Source organism: Acomys russatus, chromosome 4 (genome assembly GCF_903995435.1).
Source record: "Acomys russatus chromosome 4, mAcoRus1.1, whole genome shotgun sequence".
In the NCBI taxonomy this organism is placed as follows: Eukaryota; Metazoa; Chordata; class Mammalia; order Rodentia; family Muridae; genus Acomys; species Acomys russatus.
The window spans coordinates 82,430,660-82,454,050 of record NC_067140.1 but is presented as its reverse complement, the minus strand read 5'-3'; the positions used below and the strand labels follow the sequence as shown (position 1 = coordinate 82,454,050).

At 42.8% G+C, this 23,391-nt stretch overlaps 1 pseudogene; it reads left to right on the top strand.

Moving 5' to 3' along the window:
- Positions 1-23,391, top strand: LOC127188489 (40S ribosomal protein S2-like; annotated as a pseudogene).

Genomic DNA, 23,391 nt, shown 5'->3' with positions numbered 1-23,391 from the left:
ATGACTCATGATGATGATGATGATGATGATGATGATGATGATGATGCTCAGATGAGACCAAGCATCCTGGAGTAACTGCAGAGACCAGGAAAATAAAAGGGTTGTTGCCAGCGTGGGGTGTGGGAGAGCAATAGAAAGGTAAATAGTGGAGTTCAACTAACCTTATTGGAAAATGGGTAAAAGGAAGGCTCAAGGAAAGGAAGAGAGAGATAAATATATGAGAGAAGATGATAAAATAGCAGTAAGGGTGTCTGAAAAAGTCATAAGGAATCAAACTCTTAACCAGCTACCTTAAAGAGCTATAGCACATATAAGTCTGTGTATAAAGACACATGTGTAGCTTAAAGGGATAATTCTCATATGGGCTGACAATGACTCCCTCAAGAGCCAAAGACCAGCTAACAAAATCTCCAACACCAGGTATAAGATGTCCTCTCTTTGGAGTTGTTGGCTAGGGCTGTCCAAGAGATTCACCAGAACATCACAAGCTACTGCTACCGGTTGCCCCCGGGATATGGAAGGTAAGTGCCTATTGCAGAAGACACTCTGCACTTCACACAACGGTGAAGAGGCCTCTATGTGGAGCCAACTTGAATGCCCTCTCTCTGAGGACTAGTCTCTATGGTACCAGAAGGTGCCACGCAAGCTTCCGAAGGAGGGAAGCAACCAACAGCCCTCCCCGGTTACTCATAATAACCCCAAGAAAGAAATAGCGGCACACATACCTTGATGGTAAGCAGCAGCCTTCTAGTTGGACTTCACATCACTGAATCATAAAAAGAACTGAAAACTTAACAAACCACCCAGGGCTAGTGAAGCTATGGATCTCGAAGGGGAACCTACAGACATCATTTTACTGAGCCAGCAAAATTCCTAACTGCACTGTACATATGTCTCCCTAAACCCACAGGTACGTGTAGTTTTTTCTCCTCATCAAGGAAACTTCTCTTTGCAGCAGATGGAGAACACCACTATAGAAAGGCATCAAAACACCCAGCCCCAATGGATACACCCACAAAACAACCCCTGCACCCAAGGCTCAGGGAACACTGTGGAAGAGGGAATGGAAAGATTGTAAGAGTCATAGTCACAGAGTTTGCTGTGAGATTGTCTCCTAATAATGTCAGAAGCTACACTCACCAAGTCTTGCCAATGAGACAGCCTAACCCTGGGCTGAACAAAAACAGCCACAGACACGCTAACAGGACTAAGGGGAAACCCATGAGGCCTCAGCCTCACACAAAGAACTACAGACAACTAAGGAATGCTGAATGCAGGGGAAACCAAGTGGTTGTCCAACATCAGATGGTCGGCCCTGAAAACATACATACAGGTAACAGTATGGAGACTGCGCAGGCTGCATTTATGTATTTGCACTTTTCTAAGAGATATCTTGGGCCTAAGACCAGAGTCTGAAAAGAAAATCCACTAATGCTTCATACCCATACCATTCACCTAACTGAAGGCAATTTTAGAAAATTTTTTTTTATAAATTTAGGGACTAGAGAGATTGCTCAGTGGCTAAGAGCACTTAAATGCTCCTCCAGAGAACCCAGGTTTGCTTCCCAGGCACCACGTGGTGGCTCACAACCACCTGTAACTCCAGTTCCAGGGGACCCAATGCCTTCTTTGGATTTCTGTGGGTACGAGGCTCATACACACACAGCAAAACACTCGTAAGCATAAAATAAATCTTAACAATTTGTGCATAAGCCGGGTGGGTGGAGGACACCCAGAGGCCAGCTCAGCACATGGCCAGTGGGAGCCACTTACGTTGTACAAGTATGTGGTAGAGAGAGGGGAAAGGGCAAGATGATTTGAGCATCATGGAGGGAGGCAGAACTGGAGACCCGAGGGTGGAGAGGAACAGCCTGATGTGAGTAGCTTGCCCTGCCACCTGAGGCCATGGTGAAGTCACAGCCCATGCTGCCCTGAAGGCCATGGCTGGGTCATGGCTATACAGCAGCAAGGGTCTGTGTCAATGTCCATGGCTTATATCATTGTTAAAAACTGTGTGGACATTCTTGGTCTGGGCTGCCTCCTGGGACCATTTTGGTGTCCAAGGGCTGTGCAGAGCTTGCCACATTCCTCACTGGTTGAGGTACTCTGGAGAGCTGGCCCCAACCCTAGCCTACTGCAGCACTCAGAGGAGCATGCCCTGTACCTCACCTGAACAGGATAGTAGAGCCAGGTCTGGTGGCAGAAGTGTAGTGAGGTAGCAAGGGCAAGGGAGAGACGTTCTCCCCTTCCTCTGCCCTGGCCACCTGTGTCAGGCAGGAGAGCTGCTCTGAGGGCATAAGCAGGAGAGAGCTGTCTCTGCCCCTCACTGGCTGCAGCCCTCAGGAGAGCAGGCCCTGTACCTCACCGGGGCAGCACAGTAGAGCCGGTCCTAATCTCAGGAGTGCAGGTGAGCCAGCCTGAGGGCATGTGCGTGGGAGCGCTGGCTCTGCCCTTCGCCAGCTGAGACATTGGATGAGCTAGCCAGGACAATGCTGGAGAGGCTGCCGTGGTGGTGTGGGTAGCAGAGCTGGCAGGCTGACCAACTCAGTTAGCACTCAGGCCCAGACCCAGGGCTTTGAGCTGGCTCACACCAGCATCTACTTCATGTATGACTGCTGGAACAAAGGAAAGGGACAGTCCTGCTGATCCAGAGCTTTAGGATCTCAGTGACACAGACAACAACAGGATGTCCGAGGGGAGTCCTGGTAAGGGTCCAGTATTGATGATGTAGCAGAAGCCAGAGGACTGGGACCAGACCAATGACTGCTGCAATGAACATTGACAAGTAAAGATGTGTGGACAAAAGGGTGCAGTATGTGACAGACACTCCATGACACACTGCAGCTTCCACAATAGGGATTTGTTTGTTTATTTTTTAAATTTTATTTGGGGGGGGAGAGATTACAAGGGCAGAGTGCAGATAAGTAGAGACTGGGAGACGAGTGGAATTGGGGTGCATGATATGAAATTCATAAAGATTCAATGAGAGGTTTTAAATGTGCGTAAAACAATTTCTGAACATTGAGTGGTCAAAAAGTAAAGACATGACTCCTCAGATGCTCTCACGTGAGCCACCTGGATTGTGCCACTCAAGCGTTTTAATTAGTTCAGATTTTGAATTTGATTGTTTGCCTTTTTGAAGTACTAGGGATTGAGCCCAGGGCCTCACACATGCTAAGCAAGTGCTCTACTCCATCTGGTCTCTCCTGCTTCTGTTAAACTGGCATTTTCCTTTCACAGGTAAATCTATATTTTAAAGAGGGCACCAGATCTCATTATAGATGGTTGTGAGCTACCATGTACTTGCTGGGAATTGAGCTCAGTACCTTTCAAAGAGCAGCCAGTGCTCTTAACCTCTGAGTCATTTCTCCAGCCTCCTTGGTTTGGTTTTTCAAGACAAGGTTTCTTTGTCTAGGCCTGGTTGTCTGGAATTCACTCTATAGATGAGGCTGGCCTCGAACTCACAGAGATCTGCCTGCCTCGATCTCCTGAGTGCTGGGATTAAAGCCGTGCACCACCATGCCTGGTCTGGGTAGCCACGCTTTATCTCAAGTAGTTTGCCAAAGTTCTGAAGGTAGATACTGAGTTTTATCAGTTACCTGCCATGCATTTCCTGCATGGTCTCAGGGCCTTAACCTGACTAGGGGCAATGTGTATCAGTAAGAATGTTCTATGGGGCTGGAGAGATGGCTCAGAGGTTAAGAGCACTGACTGCTCTTCCAGAGGCCCTGAGCTCAACTCCCAGCAACCACATGGTGGTTCACAACTATCTATAATGTGATCTCATGCCCTCTCCTGGCCTGCAGGGGTACAAGCAGGCAGAACACTGTATACATAATAAATAAATAAATCTTAAAAAAAAAAAAAAGAATGTTCTATGCCCTCCCTAGCTCTGAACTAACACACAGAGACCTTTAATTTATTTAAAAATCCAGGCACTGTAGCTGGGCAGATTCTAACCCAAACAAGTAAGCCTTTCCTTCTTCCTAGCCATGTACCTGCCATCTTAGGCTTAGTCTTGCTCTGGTTGCTCCTTCTTTATCCGTGTCCGATGGCGACTCCCAGGTCCCCACCTGAAACACCCTCCCCCTCCCTCTGGGCACCAGAAGCCCCACCTTAACTCTCCCGCCCAGCTATTGGCCATTCGGAGCTTTATTAGACCAACCAGAAGGTACTGGGGATCAGTGTTTCACAAAGTGCTGATCAGGAGAGCCTGCCTAATAACAACAATACCAAAGTCTGGACTGCAACCATATTTTGGGGTACAGAAATCAGTATTTGAATACACAATACACAAAAACATCCCCCCAACAGCCATAAGAGAAAACTGTCCATTAAAATATTTGAAAAGAGAAGCATCACAGGTAACTGTGGGGAGCCACAGAAACCCTGAGCAAGTGTGTTAAGAATGGATGAAGTCCTGAGTGGTTCTGTTTTTGTTTTGGAGTTTTTCGAGACAGGGTTTCTCTGTGTGGCCTTGGCTGTCCTGGACTCGCTTTGTAGACCAGGCTGGCCTCGAACTCACAGAGATCCACCTGCCTCTGCCTCCCGAGTGCTGGGATTAAAGGCGTGCGCCACCACGCCCGGCTTTGGGAGGGTTCTTAAGATTAGATTTGTTCTTTAACTTAATTGTGCTACCCAGTTGCCTGTGCTATTTACAAATTAGGTGTGATGTGAATAGTCTTCAGTCTCTCCAAGGGTCAGATGGTTTCCTTTCCTGGGTAGAATGTATGTTTCCATATTAATTTCACTTATGTCATCCATAGTTGTTTCTTTAGATTTTATCTATACAGGCAATATAAAATGAGCAAATAAACCCAGAATTAGAGAACTACGCACTTCGCATGAAGGAAGGACACTGCTTACTTGATTTGGATTATTGATATGAAATGCAGCTTTTTCAAAGATGTATTTAAAATAAATCACTAAATGTCATAATGGCTATTCTAGTTTGATATAGACACATCTTTGCAGGATATGAAAAGTTAAAAGTTCAGAGTGCTTGCTTAACATAGCTTTCCTAATGATGTCTTCAGTTCCTGGTAATTGTTTCTGTGTCAAACTGTTTCTAAAGTATTTGGATTTTGCATTATTTGGACTGAATAAGACAAGTAAGTCTCAGCTAATATGGCTTCTAATGTTAAAGCCACTGAACAGCATCTTTTATCTGTGAAGAAGATATCTAAATGAAAATAACATTGCATGAATATGGTTGCTGCTGTTTTAGTGTTTTAAATAATCTTTGCATTTAGTTTTGTTTCAGAGTAGCCCATTTCTCTTGGATTTGGACATCAGTTGGTGATCTCATCTGATTCTAGAGAACTGTAGGCATGCCACTTGTCAATACTGAATAATATTGGCATTATGTGTCTGGTATATTAATTATAGTAAAGGTTGTCTATTCAAACATACTTTTACTTTAGAAATTATGTTAGAAGTTCTTTATACCAGAAACTTTTAATTGTCTTAACTTAGGAGAAACTGTCTCCCACATGCAGAACAGTTAACTAAAAATGATGTGAAATTTTTTTAAATGGTATAGTTAAGATGTCCACCACACAAATGTTTTTCAGGCAACACTAGTTTCTAATCCTGAATATTTACAAGTTTGCATAACTTGATATATATGGAGTTTGAAAAATACAGATATTTTCCCACATTTCTCTCCATCTGCACTTGAATTTTCTACCTGGAGTCTCAGCAAATTATAGCTCTGTCCTGATTAAGTACTTGATAGTAGTCAGTGATTTTTTTTTTTTTAAGTTTTTCAATGGTTTGCTTAAGTTCCACTTCAGATACTCTGTGATCAACCTCTGTATCAATCCTGACATCCCTACAGCAAATATGTTCTGAAGGATGCTCGTAGGGTCTTGATCACATTTCTGCTTGGGAGAGAGCTGAGCACCAAGCCATCTGACCTAAACTCTGGAGAGCTGGGTATTACATAGCTTGGCAGGTAGGAGCTCAATTATATAGTCTTCATTCAACAGACTAAGCAATTCCTTTGAAGAATCTTAAAGAGCCTAGGCCACACTAGGCTTTTTGTGAAAACTCGACAGGCAGCTCTCGGTCAGATTAAAATTCCAAATCTTCTCTCAGCATTTGCCATATCGATCAATACCATTTTGTATATCAATGATTACTTTTCAGAATTTCACCTGGGCAAAATTCTACCCATGAGCAGCTTTTTTTTTCTTTCTCCGCACCTTAACCACCCTTGCTTGTGATAACCCCCTCTGCCCTACCACAGTTAACAGCATTTCTTTGCATAGTTGGCTGTGTTTCTAAAGCATATCTTTTAAATAATGAAATGTTATATTAAGACCAAGAAACAACATTGCCCTATTACCGTACCTCGAAGAGTGTTCTCAGCCTTTCATTTTACATTGCAACATTTTTTTTTTTAGGTGAAATAGAACACTACATATTCAGGGAGGACTTAGGCGCCTACTGCACATGCGTTTGTTCAGCCGTGTTCGCTGCTGCTCTGTTCACAGCGGCTAGGTAGGCGATAACCTAGCTGTCCTTCAGCTGCTGAACGGTTCATGAAAATGTGGTTCATATATAGCAACTCAGCTGCAAAGCAAAATGAAATAATGAAGTATGCAGATAAATGGACCGAACTAGAAAAAAATTATGCTGAGGGGGTATCCCAGACTCTCAGAGGAAGAAGGACAAATGCCCCATATCCTCTCACTCGTCTGTGGCTCCTAACCCAAAATCTTTACTCTCTCACGTCACCAAAGAAACTTCTCTCTGTAACAGAGACAATTACAGAAAACCTCAGCCAGTCAATACTGCAGATACCAGGGGGTCCTGCAATGCCCAGCCCCAACTGACACATCTACAACACAACTCCTGCACTTAAGGCTGTGGGGGGAGGGGGAGGGGTGCACATCAGAAAGGGGACAAAAAGATCCTAAGAGCTGGAGAAACAGGAAGTCTGTTATGAGATTGGATCTCTTAAAAATGTCATAGAAGGGCTGGAGAGATGGCTCAGAAGTTAAGAGCGCCAACTGCTCTTCCAAAGGTCCTGAGTTCAATTTCCAGCAACCACATGGTGGCTCACAACCATCTATAACGAGATCTGGTGCCCTCTTCTGGAATGTAGTTGTATATGCAGGCAAAACACTGTATACATAATAAATAAATATATTTTTTAAAAATGTCATAGAAGTCTCATAAATATGGCTGTTGAAACAAGACATGAGCAAAGACAGCACCAACAGAAAAGCTAACATGAAGGGAAAACCTCACAGAGCCCCAATCCTAGGGGTGTGTGTGTGTGTGTGTGTGTGTGTGTGTGTGTACACCACATGCTAGCCTATTAATCTATTTTCACTTTTTAAACATAACGATAAACTTTAGGATTTAAAGAAATTTCTGACTACTCTACTGTAAAATCTTAACCACCTGTGTTTCACAATGCATTCCTCCGTTTTCACTCTCATCTTCCCTGGTTCTGTTTTCACTCTCATCTTCCCATGTTCTGCTCTTTTCTCGTGGTTGTTCCTCAAGACTCGTCTTAAGTTTCTTCGCTTTCTATTCACCTTTAGTTGGTTTTCATCAACTAGACATAAACCAGACACATCTGGGAAGAAGGAATCAAGTGAGGAACTACCTACATCAGACCACCCTATAAGCAAGTCTAGGGAGGCATTTTCTTGATTAGTGACTGCTGTGGGAAGGCCCAGCCCACTGGAGGTGGTGTCATGCTTGGGTAGGTGGTCTTGAATGGTATAAAAAAAAAAAAAAAGCAGTCTCAACTGTTTTGGAGTTTGTTTGTTTGCTTTTTTTTTAAAGCCCACCAGAAGAGGGCACCAGATCTCATTATAGATAGTTGAGAGCCACCATGTGGTTGCTGGGATTTGAACTCAAGACCTTTGGAAGAACAGACAGTGCTCTAAACCTCTGAGCCATCTCTCCAGCCCTAAATGGTATATACTCACCTATAATTGGACACTAGCCCAAGGGGCATGTCCCATGAAAGTCTTCACTTACCAGGAAAGTGGGACAGAGGGGAGGACATCCTATTGGGACTTTAAGTGAGAGAAGCATGGGAGAATGGGGAAATAGAAGGATCCAGAGGGTCCTAGAAACCTACAAGAAGAACATTATGATGGGCAGATCTGGGCCCAGGGGTCCTGCTCAAACTATGACACCAGCCAAGGATAATATGTGCAGTAAACTTTGAACCCCTACCCAGATCTAGCCAATGGACAGGACATGCTCCACAGTTGAGTGGAGAGCGGAGACTGACTTTCACATGAACTCTGGTGCCCCATATTTGACCATGTCCCCTGGAAGGGGAGGCCTGGTGGCACTCAGAGGAAGGATAGCAGGCTACCAAGAATAGACTTGATATCCTATGAGCATATGCAGGGGGAGGAAGTCCCCCTCAGTCACAGTCATAGGTGAGGGGAGTAAGGGGAAAATGGGAGGAAGGGAGAGATGGGAGGATACAAGGGAAGGGATAACCATTGAGATGTAATATGAATATATTAATAAAATATTTTTAAAGCAGTCTCAGTAAGCCATGAAGGACAAGCCATGCAAGCAGTGTTCTTCCACGGCCTCTGTTTTTCAGTTTTCCTAGTTCCTTCTCTGAGTTCCTGTCTTGATTTCCCTCAGTGATAGCCTGGGGTATGGAAATGTGAGCTAAAAGAAACCCTTCTCTTTCCCAATTTTGTAAGCATTTTGTCTCAGCAATAGAAACTAAACTAGCACACTAGGCATCCTTCTTTTCCCACTGTTTCATCAGACACCTAAACCCAACCTCAGCCCACTCCTGAATTTCAGTGCTACGTTATCAACCAACCCATATTTCTCGTAGATATTCCAAATTGGAACACAATTAATGAACTCTCCCTTCTCCAACCATATCTTACATTTCAACCACGGAAATCCCTAACCATTCATTCTGGCTCAGTAACGCAGGGCAATGTTCCTCCCTTCCTTCCTGATCCCTAACAGGCCTCATCGTGGTTCACCTGAGGCCTGCTAGAGGAGCTGGTACTAATGACTCCACCCAGCCTCTTAACAGACTGTAGATGATGTCCTTAGCATGCAAGTGAAAGTCCCTCAAATCCCTTGCTGATCCAGGGGTAGTCCAACCTCTGCCACCCCCGCCACACACACACACACACACACACACACACACACACACACACACACACACTTCCCCATCTCTCTCCACACTTGTTTTCTCACCGAGTGCACTACGTGGCCTCACCATGCTGGCGGTTCTCTCTACTGTTCCGTTGGCCTCCGTCTGATGACTCTACTTATACCCAGGCCCAGTTTAAACAAAAGTCCCATCATAAACTCTCCCGCGATACTTGACTGAACTAGATTTAATCCTCTGTCCTCCACCATGACTTGACTTGAGCCTTTCTTTTGATGCTGTCTGCAGACTGACTGGCTCACAGCATGTGGACCTGCCTCACCTTCCACATTTTTAACTCCTAGAAGGTAGGGCTACTACCTGTGAGCTAATTCTTCTCATCCGCAGCAACTCCAACGCACATGGTAAGCTTTCAACAAATGTCTCAGATGACTTGTATAGCTATCTTCCTGTTGCAGCTATGCCAGTCGCCCTGAGACAGTCAAGCCAAGCCTGCCAGTTTTATTTTGGAGTGCTTTGGTTGATTAAACCAAGCATTAACTCACCCGTATCTCTAGCTTTACTTTTTGCCTCTTAGCTGTCCCATCATGCATCACTGTACTATATTGATATCTGCCACCCTTTTTCTTACCCTCCATCTTCTTCTTTTTCCCGCCCTCCCTCTTGCCATCCCTCACCTTGTCCCTTCCCTCTGTTATGAAACAGGGTCTTGTTATGTGGACCTGAAACTTAGTCCAGGTCTAACCCTCTGGTTCCAGCCTTCTAAGAGCTGGGATTATAAGTACGTGCCAAGCAAAGCTTACCCTCGTCTCTGAAATGTGCTCTTGTGAAAGAGGTGGGATCACACTTGGACTTACAAGGATAGGTAGAACTAACAATTCAGTCCTCTTCAGAGACTTTTATCCTGTTCTCTCGGGACAGAATAGTGGGGACTGTGGAAAAGCACATCAAGATTAATAAATGAAAATCCAATGAACAAAGCATAAAGGCATCGGGGGAAACTATGAATGGGAGAAGCAGGGAACTGAAAGGCTGACTGACCGAATGGTTTGGTTTGGTTTTGGCTGCTTCCCTCAACTCGCTAGCGCACTCCTCTTCTTGGAACAATTCTTTATGTCTTGATCTAATGGGTCCCTGGGACACAAAAGCCTGAGATCAAATGTCCTCTGAACTTGCATTTGCAGCATCTAAACATTTTTTTCTAGCACTCTAGGCTTCCTCACCACTTCTCTGACCTCTCCATGGTTAACATAAAAGGCATGACCTTTTTCTCCATATCCCTTTCTGGTGGTTGCTGGGGTTTTTAGTGTGTCTATATTGTTGCTTTTCTTTCAAACTCTAATAAAAGTTTCCTTCTTAGTCTGTTTTTTTTTTTTAATTCTTTCATTTAAGAGGCTACGAACCCCAAAAATGGAACCTCAATTTTCTTTGCTAACAACCTTGTCACCATTCTTCAGCCCTTCCCGGGTGAAGTGTTCCACACTAGGATGACCCTGTAAGGTCTAGTGACACATCACAGAGACTCTAGTGGAGCTTCTAACTTGCAGACCAAAACAATGACACTCAAGGGAGGTTAGCAAACTTGTTCAAGGTCATTTAGGCAGCTGGCAGCAGCCTTTGGAACCCAGTGTGTTTTCACTTTTCATCGTCTCTGTGAAGAGAGTTTTACACATCCCCACTCATCACGCTGGGACAGTCTCCCATGAAAGCCCGTTTCACAACACCAGCTCATCTCATCTAGAGCCAGTCATTGTCCCAGCTTTTTGATCGCTGCATGCATTATATTTTTCTATGTTTGCTAAGTAGATTGTTGTAAATAAGGCAGAAAGACAATGCCTCACATATGACAACTAACTAAACATCAGTCTTTATTTTGCCAGATAATTGCAAAAATAATAAACACCTGGGGGAAAGAAATCAGATCTAGTTTTCTATAGTCCGTTGTTCTCAATAGCATTGGGTTTGATTAACACAGGGAGAAAGACCAGAAACGAGAAAATGAAAGAGGGTTATTTACATCCTGGTTTGTTTGTATTGTCCTCAAAGAGGCTGTAATGCAGCACAATTCTAATGATTGTCACAAAATTGGTAGTTCTCAGCAGCACCTAAGATTCTCCACTGACCTGATTGTCCCTGGAATTCATTATAAAACAAAGATAAGGATAATTTTCCTGGGATTATTTTTAAGCATCTGATTGTGTGTGTAAGCAACTACCACTTTCAGTTTCCTGAATATAAAAATGTGGCAAACAGAAAGCTGTGATTAGGAAGAAATCCAAAGCATGCCATATTCAAACTTCATGGAATATGTCAGTATTTGTTCTGTTTTTAGAATTCAAATTCAGTGAAACAGAAACTATCTTCTTTTGGACTCATCTTTACTTAATATTCACTTACTGGGGCTCATGTGAGCATTCTACCTTTTATGCTTGGCATATGCCTGTGCTTTATTTTTATTTTTTAAATGGTGACTCCTTTAAATAATGCATGGGTCATTTCCAAAGAAAAATGTCTTCTTCAATGCCTAAAAGAAGTATATCCAATTACCACAGCCCATCTAACAACAAATTAGATGGCTAATTTGAGTTGACTTGTATAAGCATTAATGTGAAGGTGTGCCTCTCACACTATAGAAATGCCTTTAAGCAAGAACATTTTGATTTGGATTATTCAAGAAATAAGTCCTGCTTTTAGATATAATTTTCATTTTCTAAGTATTTGGTGTTTCCTTGGATTCAAGCTAATACTCAGCTAGAATAATGCACAGGCAATGTCATCTCCTGCTCAGTATTTTATTTGAAAGCACACAGCGTTTTCTCATTGGCATCTCCCCCTCTTTGGTATTGTTAATTATGATCACCTGACTAAGGTGTGTCCAATTTCACCTAATAATAAGGCATCTTTAGGAAGATACTCTAAGGTCACACAAATGGCTGCTAATCATGAAAACTTCTCCTTAGGACTGGTCAATGGATAATAACTGATATTAAGAAGAAATAAGTTCTGTTGTTCTCTTACATAGTAGAGTGACTGTAAAATAATGCACTTGTAACAGTTTAAAATTATTTATTTATTTTTATTTGAACATGACACACTGTAAACATGAACTGAAACACCAAATGATACCTCACAAATATCTACCATCTACACATCAAAAGACATTAATAAAAGCACCAACCCAAGACCACCTGCATATTGAAATTCAGTATTGACAAAGGCATGCATCTGAGCAGGGAGATGTCTCAGTGGGTAAGAAAGCTTGCCTTACAACCATGAGGACTAGCCTAAGTTTGAATTCCCAGCATCCGTGTAAAATGCCAGGCGTGGATGTGGATGCTCATAACTGCAGAACTGATGCGCCAAGAGAGGTGGATCCAGAGAATTCCCTGGCCGGCCAGCCGAAGTAAAAACAGTGAGCTTCTGGTTCAGGGAGAGACTTTGTCTCCAGGCAATAAGGCAGAGAAATAGAGGAAGCTATCTGGCCTCCCTATGCATACACACATACTCACCACACACACCCACACACACACACTCCAGGAAAGTCGTGAAGGATCTGGTTAGTCAGGAAAAAGCTCCCGGAACTGCTGCTCACAGGCATCTGGCCTTTAATCTGATCTTATCAGTATTTTTTGCCAGAAAAGGAGTAGCTCGGGGGTCCTGGAATGACCAGCCCCCACAATAAACCGCAACAGGTGTCTAACTGCTGACCTATGACAAGGTCAGCTAGTTCTGGTGAATTGCAGACTGCTGGAGAAATAGGAACCTAGGCTCTGACCAAGATGGCTGAACGTTGGCCATGTAGCCCATCCCCTACAACTCTTAATCTTTATGTCTCCACCTCCTCTAAAAGTGGGGATTACAATTGTGTGACATCATACCTAGCAAAATATTTCACTTAAATTAAAAAAAAAACCTTTAAGTGCAAGTAAGATTATCCACTACTTTATAAATGTTACAAATGAAGATAAAAATGTGTCACTATTTGTATATAAAACTTGATTACCAAAATAACAGGGATGAGAGGAGACAGAAATGCAATTGTACCAAATCTCTTGACTTAAGGAAGATATTTCAATATATTGCTTTTCTCTGTTCTCTGAAGATTGTGGGAATAATGGCTAATTATTATTTCTGGAAAGTGTGAAAGTAATCACTAGTAGAATTTAAGACAGGAATATTTTTTGATCACTGAAAATGCAAACAAATGCATATGACCATTTATGAAAAGAAAAAAGGGGGGAGGGCAGAACAAAGATGACAGAAGCAAGATAAGTCCCAGCAATTATAATAATAATTAAAATATTTTAAAATACAAATCCCTTGACTCGGTAACAACAATGTCTCATCAAAAGACCAAAAGGTCAGGTGAGTATTAATCAGGCAATTCAAAGAAAACAAAATCAGGTTACAAAATTAATATCAAACAGCCAAGAATTTAGGACAAACATTAATTGGGCAAAGATATTAAAGCAGAGAAAAGATACAATTTCCAAAATTATTAGATTCATTAAGTTGTACTTCTAAGTATAATTACATTAAATATACAAAAGTTATATTTTCATATCTTGTATTTGAGTTTTTGCATATTCTTTGAGCTACTTTGCAGACCCATTTCCAGACAGCAGAAAAGCTTTGCTCTCTAAATGCTGAAGAAAAGCTGGTTATAAGGGCTCTTCTTTCCACAGAGTTATTCCAGGATTTATGTGCCAACGTGGCGACTTCACATACCATAGCAGCAAGTCCATCTATGATGAAGACTTCAACCAGAGTGTACCAACATCGTATCCAGGGCGAACGCTGAAAACAACACAAGTGTTAGCCCGTTTGTCATCGGCACTAAAGACTGAGTAATTGGATAGCTGCCATGTGATCTTTGGGAAGATAAAAGAGGGCAGGAATTTTCAGAAGCCACGGCAGAGCGAAGGCTAGCAAGATCTGCCACTTGTTGCCTGATATTCTTCACAAGGCCTCATCTTCACAACCAGGCCATTTCCTCTGTGGCTGAGAGGAGTACACTCATTCCCTTCTAAGTATAACTGGGTTGCAGCACTGTTTATAATTGTGAATACAACCTAAAGAACAACAACCTAAAGAACAACAACAACAAAAAAAACCAAATGTTTATATGAGCAGTGGTGTTAGGAGGCAGAACAGGCACAAAGAAAAGAATCTTTCAATGACTGTCACAGGCAGATCAAAAAAAAAAAAAAAAAAAGGCAACTTATGGGTCAGGTTCCTTGGGAAGAGACTCTGAGACAGCTACGGCCTGAAGAGATGTATTGGGGGCACCTCAGATCTCACTAATATCTGTGAGGGAATGGTCAAAACTGGACTGGTACAAAGGGAACCCAAACTATGCTTGCAGATACATTAAGACACCTTAGATCATGTAGGGAGCTCTGGAGCTGGCAGGATGCGCTGACAGAGGCCAGAAAAACCTTTGTTATTTCAGTCTCTGGGACAGAATGCACCCCCAGAAAGGATGTCATTACAGTGTCCATGGCAACGACAACACTGTTCCCAAAGGAGAAGAGGACAGCCTCTCATGAGGACCACTGGGTTAGAACATATGGAAGAGAGGTGAACTGGGCATCTGTCCCCTGTGATGGATGCTTCTTCCAATCCATTCCAGAAGCTCTAGAATCTAAGTAATACAAAGTTAAAAGCTAACTTAAAAAGCATATCATCCTTTCAGGCCGGAGGGTGGCTCCGTGGTTAAGAGCACAGGCTGCTCTTCCAGAGGACCAGCATCCACACAGACACTCACAATCTTCTGTAACTTTAGTTCCAAGGAATCCAGTGCCCTCTTTCTAGGCTCATGGACAGCACATAGTGCACAGGCATGCATGCAAACAAAACATCTATACACAGAGTAAATAAGTAAATTTTAAAATAATGTTTTTAAATTTAGAAGTTGAAATCACTTTCCTAGCCAGCATTAGGCAGCATTTATAAGAATTTTACCAAAATATTAGATTATGGAAAACGTGTAAGTAAAAGCATATTATTTCTAGTGCTGTTCTAAACATAACAATAAGTTGTAAGGCAGTAATCAGCAAAAACTAAAGTGGATTCCAAAATAAAACAAGTAACAAATGAAATACAGAAAGAACACTATATTGCTAAAAAAAAAAAAAAAAAAAAAAAAAAAAAAAGCAAAAGCTGGTAAAAAGTGAAGAAAAAACTTAGCAGAAAAGTACGCAAACATGACATTGTATTGGTTGCGAGCCCTATGACCTGGAATACTGTCATCACTGCTCCCATCAAAGCCACTACAGCTGCCTTTGCTCGGTTCCATACACTATCAGACTACGTAATCCTTCTGTTGGCTTACTTTTCCTTTGATTTTCATTGAAAAATATGCTGGAATGTCCTGTTTGTCAGTCCTAGCTTAACAGGAGCATTCACTTCCTAGCTTAACAGGAGCATTCACTTCGTATCTTGTCGAGAGACACAAGGAAGGTGTACAAAGTAGGAGGAAGTCGCCCAATTGGATTCTCTTCTTCCCTCATTGATTTTCTTGCTGCATGCTCACAAAAATCAATCTTTCCATTTAAGTGATAGCATTATATCCAATAGGTACCAAACACAGAAATTTTGTTCCGGAAGAAAGAGAACTTCAAGTAATCAACTTCTAAATGCTCTTTAGACTAAAAGACAAAGCAGATTTTAGATGACAACCATTGTGAGGTAATACTACAATGGGAAATTGAAGCTGTATTTTAGAATATTCATTTTAAATTATTAGTGAGGGCTCTTGGGAGAAACATAACCAAAAGGAGAGAAATAAATATAAAAATACAGTCACCCCTTGAGATCTATAAAGGATTGGTTGTAGAACCACTCACAGATACAAAATTCTGTTGCTATGCTCGTTTTCTTACAAGACATGATATATCTTATACATAAAGTCTATTTTTTCTTATATGTTTTACACATCTTGTTTCCTTTTTCGTGCCATATTTTGTGTTCTTTGTAGTGCTGCACATTAAACCTTGTGTATGCTAAGGAGAGTGCTCCCTCTGAGCTGTACCACCAGTTGCCCAGCTCACATATTTTGAATGATCTCTAGGTTATTAGTATCTTATACAAAGTCAACACTATCTGAATAGCTATTATACCATAGTGTTTAGAAGATAGTAACAGATGTCTATACAGTTTTAAAAAACATTTCGGTGTACAGTTAAAGCCACAAACATGAAGTTCATGGGTATGTAGAATTGACAATATATATAGCTCCTGGTGCCGGGCGTGGGTGGCGCACACCTTTAATCCCAGCACTCGGGAGGCAGAGGCAGGCGGATCGCTGTGAGTTCGAGGCCAGCCTGGTTTACAAAGTGAGTCCAGGATGGCCAAGGCTACACAGAGAACCCTGTCTCGAAAAAAAAAAAAAAAAAAAAAGAAAAGAAAAAAAATATAGCTCCTGGCTAATATGACTTTAGGAATTAGAAAATCTGAAATCTGCAAGGATGAATTCCATTCCCTAGAGACTGCAATCTTTGCTTTTAAGAGTGTCAGCTGACTGGGTGAAACTCACCCAAATTTCTGGAGAGTAGCATGTTTGGATCCATGTACACTGATTTAAATGTTAATCACATCTAATAATGCCTTCCTGGTAACACCTAGACTGGTGCTTGACTAAACAGCTTGGCACTGTGGCCTAGCCAAGTTGATATAAGAAATAATTATCATGAACTTTTAGATTTCTGGTGTAAATTCTATATACTAGAAACATATAAGCAGCATTCTATTCCCAGGTCCGTCTTCCAAGCACATTAGAGTATCATACAATTCCGTGCTGGAATCCGAGTCACTTGAAAATAACTATTGAGTCTTTATAGTTCATTCAAATCTCGTAAAGGAAGACGGGAGCATTCTAGTGGCAAACAAGATGGCAGTGTCTGATGTGACCATATTATATTAAGGACTTAGCACAATTTGTTGCAGCATCTTTGGTCCCATTGTGATCCCCGAGGTTGTGAACTATAAACACCTGCCTTTTGTTTAGCGTGGTTCAGCACTAACACGCACCTTTAAACCAAGAGCTTTCTGCTTATTGTAGGCAGGTGATTACGGTGTGGTTCAGCCAGCCCTAACACGCACCTTTAATCCAAGAGCTATCTGTGCACAGGATTTTAAGAAGCTAACCCTAGGTCAGGAGGCAGAGCAAGAACGGGAGGGACTTTGAACTGAGGGGTATTTAAGTCGCCATCCTGTTGAAGTAGGATGGGGCTTTTTAGCTTTAGCTCCTGGGGTTTTCGCCTTAGCTCTCTAGCTCTTGAGCTCCTCAGCTCCTCGGCCTTTGGCTTTTTGGGCTTTGAGCTAGGCAGCCTTTGGCCTTGGGTTTTTTGCCTTTTCTTCCTGGGCTGTCAGCTGAGCTAGTGAGTCTCTGGGGCCTTTTCCCATGGGGGAGTGAGCTGAGTAGGGAGCTCAGCTGGGTGCTTTCTCTGCCTCTCTGAGCTATGGCAGTTTTCACCTCAGCATCCGGCTCCTGAGTCTTTATTGGTAAAACAGAACATTTGGGATTCTCACTTAAAACAACAAACATTGAGTAGCAATGTTGGAGGATCAAAAATGTATTGAAGTTTAATGTTTTATGAGGCTGATACACTGCCCACTCTGCAAAAATGGTAATTAAAGTTTAACATTCTAGAGATCGTTTCTTTGGAACTATGGCTGTTAACATGTTTTACACTTTTACAGCACTGAATAAAAATCACTGAATTATGTTTCTTTCCATGAGCAGTAAAGACACATTTCTCTTTCAACAGTCACTGTGTTGATGAAGTGACAGCAATTTTGATATGCTACAATCACGACACTGTGTCACAGCACAAGTTTTTACATACGTAGAACTTGCTGAAACTTTTTTAGTTTGAGTCTGCTGATTTAATTCTATTGACATAATAAGAAAAGTTGTAATCTCTTTACATTTTACTTTTGGGTTCTAGTTTTAAGTACACCAAGCCAACAGTATTCTTATCAGATTACTGCCTTCATTTTATGTGACAAATTGCCTATTATCTTTCCAAAATTACATCAGTAGTTATTATTATTTTTTAATTATTTTTAAGTGTGCGTGTGCACATGTGCGTGCGCGCGCGTGTGTGTGTGTGTGTGTGCGTGCGCGTGCGTGTGTCAGGTGCCCGTGAGGGACAGAGGTGTTGGATACCCTCTGGAGTTAGAGTTACAGGTATTTGTGAGCACCTGGGGAAACTAGGAACTAAACTCAGATCTTCCGGAAAAGCAATAAGAGAGGACTCTTAATTGCTTACTTTCTCCAGCCCCTTATTTTTAATTTTTGAAGTATCTATATCGTCAATTTTTTCATTTTCACAAATCATTTCCAGTGAGATATCCTTTGATTCTTTTGATGAACTTTGTCCTGTTGAATTGTCAGAAATGTCTGGTCTGGAATTCTGACAACGGGAACATGAAAAAGTTTTATTGTGAAATGTGTTTGATGCTTTGAAAAAAAAAGCAAACTTTTGTAGATAGGATCTTTAAAAATACCGTACAAAGCAAAAAGACATGCAACTAACCTTAAAAAAAAAAATAACTACAGCTAGGTGGTGGTAGCAAACCCCTTTAATCCCAGCATTCAGCAGGCAGAGGCAGGTGAATCTCTGTGTGTCCGAGGCCAGCCTGGTCTACAGAGTGAATTCCAGGACAGCCAGGACTAAAACAGAAAAGCCCTGTCTCAAAAAACCAAAATCAAAAGAAAATAAAACTACAAAAAGAATTTATGATTCAAGAGCCTGGTATATGACAACCTTTTACAGATTGCAAAAATTAATTGCATAGCATTAAGTGGTGAAGTATAAGTGATGAGCCAAATTTATCTCAAAAATGAATTCTCTCTCTCTCTCTCTCTCTCTCTCTCTCTCTCTCTCTCTCTCTCTCTTTCTCTCTTCTCTCTCTCTCTCTCTCTCTCTCTCTCTCTCTCTCTCTCTCTCACACACACACACACACACACACACACACACACACACCACACCCTTTATCTAAGTAAAAAAAAAAAAACAACACTGAAATCAAATGACCATTTACACTCCACCAAAGCAGATATATCTATTTTTTTTTTATAAAAAAAAGATCTCTATTATGTCAGTTTGTACTGTTGAAAGTGGTTGCCAAGAAAGACAGAAAAATCTGAAAAGCAAGCAGTTAAGGGCAGTAACTGCTGCCTAAAGAAACAGAATGAAATTACTGGCAGTGATGGAGTGATTTCAGGAGGAAATGAGAAAATCATATCTCAGCAAATAGAATTTTCACAAAGGAAAATAGCCCCAGTTTATCAAAGCTTTGATACTCAATATTCTAGAAATAAATGCACTGCTGACATCTGCTCCCTGGAACATTAGTAGCTAAACCGCCACATAATGGAGAAACTCAGAAGACCGAGGCATTCCCCTTAGAAGAGGCTGAGGTCACCATGCTCGTTTACGATCTGCCTCAACATAAACGTCTGAGCTGCCCAGCTATGTCACGCTGAGGTGATGAATACCCACATCACAATCTTGGCAACTACTCACACAGATACTTTTAAGGCAGTTAGTTGATTATCTCTGGCTATTAACGACTGTGTCAGTATAACTGAGTGTTAACTCACCTATGAAGGAGTGAATCCCTTTCCCGTCTGTCATCCCTTAGAGGAGCCTTACGGAGCACCAGTGTTTGACTTCTGACCACCCACATTATGAGTTGTCTTCACGTCGGGACAAGGTGAGCGCAGAAACCCTAGGCACTCCTTTCTTGCTTCTCTTGATCCTCTTCAGATTTGCTTGGAATACCTGCTCTGCTGCCTCCAGAATTAACTGTGTAGGTAATAAAGCGTTTCATGCCTTCTTGGTGTGTGTGTCATGTCACTAGTATCAACACCAGAACTTGAGAAGGGGTCCATTCCTTCCCCCTGTGGTTAAAAAAAGAAAAAGTAGTTCATGGTGTTATTAATGAATCATGATTATTTCCCTTGGATTTTTCTTTTATTCAGAAAAATCAGTTAGTGGCTTGCAAATTACAATGCTTGTATAGACCCGGTGACAGCTGTACACGAAAAGGAAAGGAAAGGAAAGGAAAGGAAAGAAAAGAAAAAAGAAAGTCAATTTAATAACAAGAGAATCTGCATCTAATCTGCTTATGGCGTATTTGGAATAATGTGGAAATCGCTGTGAAGGACACAACACAACCCAACTGGCCCTGTCTTAAATATAGGTGTCCATAGGATTCTGTGTCAGTGGGCCTCAGTCTTCCTGGTGCTGTGACTCTTTAACACAGTTCCTCATGCTGAGGTGACTCCCAACCATAACATTCTTGTTGCTACTTCATAACTGTAACTTTGCTGCTGCTATGAATTATCATGTCAACATCTGATATGTGATGCCTGTGAAAGGATTGTTTGACTCCCAAGGCGGTCATGGCCCACAGGTGGAGAGCCACTGTTCGGTACCGTTAGCTCTGTTTAGAGTGACTTCGTATTATATTACCCTTCTCCGTCCCACCATGCAGCACTCCCATAAGAGGACAGAGCTTCTGTGCTAAGGTTTTTAACAAGCATTGAGAACAAATACATTTCAATACCTTTCTATCTGAGAAAAGTATGAGAAGCCGTAAGCTACAAAATAACTATATAAAAACTAAAGTCCGTTTCACAAGAGACAATACAATCAAAATTTAAAGACAAAGTAAAGAAATATGTGCACTGGACAAAATGTTAATGCGTGCTATGTCGTAAAGAACTTTTAAAAAAGAATTTATTATTATTTTTTTTTATTACCCATGTGTGTGAAGAGGGTACGTGCAGTGGCCACAGAAGCCAGAGGCATCGGATCCCCTTGGAACTGGAGTTACGGGCAGTTGTGAGGCATCCGATGTGGGTTCTCCCTTCAAAATAAATCATTGTCCAGGTGTACGAAGATGTACTTACAGTGACATCAATGGAACTGTTGTTCTCAATATTTGACATTTTAATCAATACCATTCAATAAGGGTATAATGAACTGGGCAGTGCTACAACTATACGGGAACAGAGGAGCCTACAATCTGTGTATCATCTTGAGGGCAGGAGAGAAAAAGGAGAAAGGAAAGAGAGAGGTTGGGGTGTCGGTGAGTACCAGTGATCCCAGTGCCTGGGAGGCTAAATGCGAGGGGACCAAGAATTCAAGGCTAGGCTGGGCTGTATGAGGAGAGGGAGAAAACCAGGGAGAATAGAAGATCGTGCCGAAGACTAAAACCTGTGGTTTGTAAGTGGCTGACTCTGACAATCATCTCTTGGGGAAGAGGCGAGGGAGGCATGACTAAACGCTATGGGGTTGTTTATACAGCCCCCCCCCCCCCGCCCCCGCCGCCCCTGTGCGACTGAGATACGGAAAGCAAGGCAAGAGACAGCTTGCAGGTGAGATCAGCCTCTTTCTGGCTCCAGATGGCTTCTCTCCAAGAGTTGGAACATTAAGGATACAGGAGTTCCCGATAAATAAGAAATGATCAGCACCGGGAAAGTGAGTGGCTGAATCAGGAGAACTAGACACGTTTTATTTGCCGCCACCCAGCTTGTGATTCCTGGTTGTAATGTCCTCAAGAGAAATGAAAGGGTGAGTTGTAACCTTCGGAAGCGGGCAGGGGACAGGGGTGTCGCAACGCATGTGGAACTCTCAAGCCTGGAGTGACATAACCTGTGCTCTGTTCTGGCACAGGGTGTAGTAAAGCAGGCAATTGTCTTGGTCAGGGGTGGAGGGGAATGACATCAAGAAAATGAGTTGCTGGGAAAAGCAAACTCTAAAAAAGCTGTCGGTCGGAAGAAAGGGGTCTCGGTATCTGGCAAGCACACGTTATGCAGCCTGTGTAGTGAAGGCACAAGCAACCTTCGGCAGGTGCAGGCAGGTTTCTGTCAGCCCAGCTCAGAGCTTTAGGGATCTGGTGCTCAATCATACGCACAGAACAGCGTCAAGGGGCAGGTGAAATCGGTGAGCGACGGTGTTTGCTTTATGGAGACAGAGATGAAAGTTTCCAAGGCCACAGAAATGGTAGCTCCTGCTGCCCCGCAGTAATAGTTTAAAGATAGGAATCGCTGAGGAGGCCATGGGGGAGCCCTGGTGGCACTCAAAGAGAGAATAGGCAGGCTACCAGGATGAGACTTGATAGCCTGTGACCATAAAGTGGGGGAGGAGGTCCCCCTTGATCATGGACCTAGGGGAGGGGAATAGGAAGGGGGTGGGTGGGAGGGAGGAACGGGTGGATACAAGTGATGGGAGAACAATCGAGTTGTAATCGGAATAAATAAATAAATTTAAAAAAAAAAATAGAGTCAATGAGGAACGGGAACCGGTACCAGGTCACACACACCGGTTTCTTTTCCTTCCTCAGTCATGGTGATGTCAGAGTGACTGAGATCCTCTGGCAGTATAAGAAAAATCCCAGTGTTCCGTAGTGCGTGGTCTATCCCTCGCTCTCTGCACTGTCTGTAGCTAAGTATAGCAGGAGGTAGGCATTAATCTAGAAGCCAAACACCTGGCATAATACATGCCTTGTTAAAAGCCACACACAAAAAAGTTTCTTCCTCAGGAAAACACACCGGTGCAGCGGGAGGGCGGGAGGACCCGGGGCCAGGATTAGGAGGCTGTGGAGGAGGATTTGGCAGCGGCCTTAGGGGCCATGGTTGTGGCAGAGGCCATGGCCTCCGCCTTGTGGAGGTAAAGTCGAAGATGAGGAGTGGATCCCCATCACCAAGCTGGGCCAGCTGGTTAAGGACATGAAGATCAGGTCCTTGGAGGAGATGTACCTGTTCTCCCTGCCCATTAAGGAATCCGAGATTATTGACTTTTTCCTGGGCTCCAAGGAGGTAGCCACTGCTATCCGAGGAGTCATCAACTCAGGCAAGCTTTCCATTGTCCCTGTGCGGAGAGGCTACTGGGGGAACAAGATTGGCAAGCCACACACTGTTCCATGCAAGGTGACAGGCCGCTGTGGCTCTGTTTTGGTGCGTCTCATCCCTGCCCCCAGAGGCACTGGCATTGTCTCTGCTCCTGTGCCCAAGAAGCTACTGATGACTGCTACACATCAGCCAGGGGCTGTACTGCCACCTTGGGCAACTCTGCCAAGGCCACGTTTGATGCCATCTCCAAGACCTACAGCTACCTGACACCCGATCTCTGGGAAAAAAAACTGTGATCACCAAGTCTCCTTATCAGGAATCCACTGATCATCTTGTGAAAACCCACACCAGAATCTCTGTTCAGAGGACCCAGGCTCCAGCTGTGGCTACCACATAG